Genomic DNA, 6000 nt, shown 5'->3' with positions numbered 1-6000 from the left:
AAACTGCTTTAACCAAAAATTTAGGCCAAGTGATAAACGACTTATATGCTTGTTCGACAGTGAAAATCTCTTCCGTGGACAGTGGAACCGAGGCATCTGGCATGATCATTTCATCCACTGAGACCTTCACCTCATCCTCTAATAGTTGCATACCATGACATACAGTCGCTGACCTAAACTCTGTTCCACGAGCTACCAGCACCATCTCAGTATCTTCTAAAATGTATAGCAGACATGGACTACCATCGTCCATGTCATCCTCTGGGATGGCTGATGCGGAACAACTTCCTTTGCCGCTTCTCCCTGTCAGAGTAAATGTTAGATTATACAAGAGATAGAAATAATTGCACATTAATGTTTATTAAGTTTACCTGTGGGAGGGGGAGGGATAACATGTTCCTCTATAGGAGACTGCACCGGGCGCATGCTCTGAAACTGCTCCTGGTATAGCATCTGGAATTCAGCCCTCACCTCGGCCCTGATCTCCTGCATAAGGTCTTGTCGGACCTTTTTTGTGATCTCTTCTGTCATCCTTTGTGTATCGCTGTATGAATATGAATGCTGACGAGAAGAGCTCCCAAAATAATCTGTAATTCCTACTCCAGGACCTGCAGCACGAACACGTCCAGGGTGCTCAGGTCGTCCAATTGCAGCAGCAAGAATATCCTGGCGACCCTCTGGAGTGAATTGGCCTTGGGAGCTCTTCTCAACCAAGGCGTCCTGTAACATTACAAAACACCATTATTCTTTAAATAGTTTAATGTAGTATGTATAATGACAATATTTATTATTTTAGGAACAGTGATAACTTACAATTTTTTCAGAAATCTCTCGTGCAGTGTCGGAAGAGTAGGTGCCCGATGGTCGCATACGGGCCAACTTCCATTTCTCATGTCTAGACGGTGGAGAAGGAGGCTGAGGAGGGCTACCACTCTGAGATGGTGGTATAGCATCTGCCTTTTGCTTGAGGATTTTCTCCTCAAGCTTCCTATACCCACCACGAGATAATAGGTGTGGGTTTTTGTTCTTAGCACTTGTTCCTTGTGCTTTGCTTCTAATTGCCTGTCACATACACATTAATTAATGAGTTCATATGATATATATTTGTTAATGAGGAATTGAATAATATGAACTACACTAACCTGCCATTCCTCTGACATCCGGCTCTCTTTAAAAACCCGCCAAGTCTCCTCATCAATGGACTTATATGCATTACATGGACTTTTATGATTAAGGTGTCCAAAGATGTACCTTGATGTCAACTTGCTTTTAAAGTTTCTGAAATTTTCTGCAACAGTTGACAAACACTTATTTCTAAGTGTTGGGACATTTGGAATGTCAAATGTCATCTGAAAAAAACATAATAAAGTTGTATTAGTACAAAATTATCAATATAAACAAATTATAATTCAAATGCTATTAACTAACTTACCAATATATCTTGCCAAATAATGTTCCGATCACCCTCGGACACATGATCAAAAGATGGAATGAGAATGCTAATCTTATCACGTGCCACTACTCCAAGGTATGATCGGAAGTCATCTGCATAGGGGCCAGTTGCCACACCCGTGGTGACATTCACATTCACCGGAGTTCTTTCACCACTATTTTTCCTCATCAATAGTTGTTTCATCCTAGTGGGTCCTCTAGTGATTTTGGTTGGGGGAGCCTCATCCCCTGAAGAATGTGGATGATCAGCCATATATCTGTCAAAATAAATAACAACATTAAATTTTATTTCAAGACTTATGTAATATCATATAAATTAACAAAACATGTAATAGTAATCATAGGAAATGTATACAGAAATTGAAAATTCATACATAAAGATATGGATTCATCATATGTATATTCCCTCATCATGATCTGACCGAATTGCATGTAAATCATCGTCAACTAGAGTCAGTGGGAAAATCAATTTACACTTTGAGAGTCAGTGGGAAAATCAATTTCTTCGCCGTGCCAGATCCATGTTGTATAGCATCTTAGAAAACCATCACATATAAGATGTTCTCTAATTTGAGTTGCGTTCAACTTTCTCCCATTCAAACAGTTCACACAAGGACATCTAAACCTCACTTCATCATCAGTTCTCCCCTCATTACGTTGCGCAAATTGTATAAATTCCTCTACACCTCTCTCGTACTCAGCACTAATACGTGGTAAATTAATCCAATTTCGATCCATATTCCTAAATATTACATAAATAATATTTTAAGGTTTATAAATAATACAAGAACTACAACACACATTACCAAAACTATAGCAAAAATCATACCATACATTACCAAAACTATAACAATTTCATGCATTATCAAAATTAAAGCAAAAATTATACCATACATTACCAAAACTATAGAACCTTCATACATTACCAAAACTATAGCATTATGCAAAAACTAATGAAGAAATCATCTTAACAATGCAAAAGGGCATAAATACCTGGAAGAAGAACGGCGAAAACGCTTCGTGCAAAAAAAACGAAATCGCAGAGGAGTGGGAATGACGCGTTTCAAATGCTTTTGATCGGCCAAAAACTGTTGTTTATCGTCACAAATGAGAAAGAACCGAACAATTTGAAGTTTAAACGGAGAAAAATAGCGTATCGGAGATGATGGGAGTCGGAGGGAAAAGAGAAAACGCGAACAGAGGCTTGCGGGAAGAAGACGATCACTGTTCAAAGTTTTAATTTTTAACTCTGAACGGGGGAATCTACCGCGGTTCACTACTTAACCGCGGTATAATAGGGGTATATGCCGCGGTTCTACGAGCAACCGCGGCATATACTGATTAAAAAAATAATACTAAATGGCATTTTTGAAATTATTTTCAAACTATATGCCGCGGTTGCCCGCTGAACCGCGGTATATACCTCGAAATATTTCAAATTAATATTAAATTAATTTCAGATAGCAGAATATGCCGCGGTTGCTCGTAGAACCGCGGCATATACCCCTGTAACGTACTCAACACAACTGCTTCCCAACTGCCTTCTGGGGAATTTCAGAAGTTATAGGGGTATATGCCGCGGTTCTATGGGGAACCGCGGCATATACCCCCTGTAACTTCTGAAATTCTCTGACTGGCAGGGAAGTTCAGACGTTACAGGGGTTATATGCCGCGGTTCCCCAAAGAACCGCGGCATATACCCCTGTAACTTTTCAAGTACTCTGACCCAGTCAGCACCTGCAATAAATTCGCAGGGGTATATGCCGCGGTTCTATGGGGAACCGCGGCATATACTCTGTTATTTAATTTTTTATTCATACGTGGCGTCAAAGGCAATGGTTGACTGGAGTATATGCCGCGGTTTGGAGCAGAACCGCGGCATATATGTTCGATTTATTTACAAAACTGCCACCGCGCACCATTATGCTGCGGTTTTCTTTGAACCGTGGCATAATGTGCGCTGTAAAAACCCATTTTTTTACTAGTGCTTATTCACCTCCCTCATTCTTCTCAACCGTTTCTCACCTCCTTCATTCTTCTCAACCCTTTCTCTTTCATCTCTCTTACTTCAATCTTTTCTCTATGTAGCCCCAACTGAAAAAGGTCACCTAACCTTAATCCACCTTCTTCACTTATCCAATTTGTCTCTCTCTCATCTCCATCCTCTCTCTCACCCACACACAGTAACTCGCGATATCGCAATTTGTTACTCTTGCTTTGTTCGTTCATTTTTTTTCCACTCTAATAACAAAATAATTGATGATGTTGATGTTGAATTTTGATTGGAGGGTGTTATATCTTTTTCCTTCTGATTTTTATTAAATTTTGTTTTTAAATTTTAGAATTAGTAGTTTATCTTTTGGGAGATTTGATATTTGGACTATTAAGTTGTCCGAAAATATTTTCCAAAACAAAAAAATTGTTATGTGAAAAGGGAATTCTGGAAGGGATAAGTCATTGTCCAAAAAATTGATTTATGAAGCCAGCTTTTAAAAATAATTCTAAAAACATATTTTCGACGAAAAACAATATTTCGGAATATACTTTTTACCTTTATGCATATAACCAACGTCAAAATACATGTACTAAATGATTTAACAGAAAAAATTATTGAAGAGAGTTATGAACGAGAAAATTGTTATTGTTGACTCTCTCCCCTTATTAAAAAAAAGAGACCACTGTTAGTTCCCTTTCGAATGTTTCATATTGATAAGCATATTTTCATTTCATTTTTGTAAAAAGAATAAAAATATTCTAAGAAATTACACATGTTTTTCTATATTTGAGCAAATTGTAAAATATTGAGTAGTTTCCAAGAAGAACTGCATTGATATATCAACTAATTAAAAATCAACCAGAAATTAGTAAACTAGTCATAATGAACCTCTTAGATCTTAGTTGGACCAGAAAATTACTTTTCAAAGTAACATGTAAGTTTATTTTAAACAATTCACATCTCCAACTTCTTTGGTCAATATAAACATGATGTTGTCATTCTGATTTATAATTTGCCGCATAAGTGAAATTAAGAAAAACCAAATGCACCGAATTTTAAATTGGAATTTAAACTTAATAAATCTGTTACCATCACACTCATAGTTTAACTTCTACTCCTTTCATTTCTATGATTTTATCAAAATTGGTATTAAGAAACTAAATACTTTGCAACTATTATGGGTCGATGCAAACGTCTTTTCGTGGGGGTTCTTGTTTTTTTTAGTTTTGAAATTATTGAAATTATTGTGGACTTTACTTTTTTACAAATTTAATAACAATAAGAAGAAAAAAGATATAACACAGTCCTCCAATAAAAAATCAACATCATCAATTATTTTGTTATTAAAATGGAAAACAAATGAACGAACAGAGCAAGAGTAACAAATGGCAGTGTCGAGGGTTGTTGTATGTGGGTGGGAAAGAGTATGGAGATGAGAGAGAAACAAATTGGATAAGTGAGGAAGGTGGATTAGGGTTAGGCGAATGTTTCTGATTTTTTCAGTTGGGGCTATACTAAGGATGACAAAGAAAAGATTGGAGTGAGAGGGATGAAAGAGAAAGGGTTGAAAAGAATGAGAAAGGTGAGTAAAGGTTTCGGGTTTCTTTTTTTTTTGTAGTTTTGAGAATGAAAATTATTCAAATACCATTGACTTTAAAACTTAGAATCAATAATATATGAGAATATATATATATATATATATATATATATATATATATATATATATATATAAAGTCTTGCATCACTATAAATGTTGTCATTCCAACCAAGTTGGCATGTCCGATCATTTATATAATGTTAAACCAATAAAAGGAAAAAGATGCAAATAGGAAGGGACCGGTTCAAAACCATGCAACACATTACAGAAAATTACATTTTGAAAAGTCATATCTATTCCCAAAATACATTAGAATAAAAAACCTTTTTTATAATAACTTTATATACATCAGATATAAAAAGTGACGTAGTGATATAATTATAAATAAAATAACACTTTTTACATCGATGATAATTATAATCAATATAAAAAGCGGAGATGATGACAATTTTATAATAAAGAAGAAAACTTTCTATATTGATTATCATTATAATCAATATAGAAAGTTAACACGGTGACATTTTTATAATAAATAAGAAAATTTTCTATACCGATTTTAATCATAATTCGTATACAAAGTTAACACGGTAGCATAATTGTATAAACAAAATAAATTCTACACCAATTTTCATTTTAATCAATATAGAAAGTGGTTTCCAATTATGGTTTTCTACTTTCAATGCAAAATAGTCAAGTATTATTCAATTTTATGTGAACTGAAAAAAAAATGTGTTTCGGTTGTAGGGGCTGAGTCGTCTAACACCTTCACGTCTTTCTCTTCCCGTCACTCGGTCGTCTGGTCTCACTCTTTACTTCTCGTTTCACTCCTCTGCGTGCGGGTGAGAGACCTGCGAAAGATTCTCCGATGCCAAAGTCAGTTTGAGAACAGTGGCGTTTTTCAGTAGAACAATAATAAATGTGCAGTAAATGCAACCTATCTACCACTCACCCCTGG

The sequence above is a fragment of the Vigna angularis genome, chromosome 7 (assembly GCF_016808095.1).
Source record: "Vigna angularis cultivar LongXiaoDou No.4 chromosome 7, ASM1680809v1, whole genome shotgun sequence".
In the NCBI taxonomy this organism is placed as follows: domain Eukaryota; kingdom Viridiplantae; phylum Streptophyta; class Magnoliopsida; order Fabales; family Fabaceae; genus Vigna; species Vigna angularis.
This window is presented reverse-complemented; position numbering follows the sequence as displayed.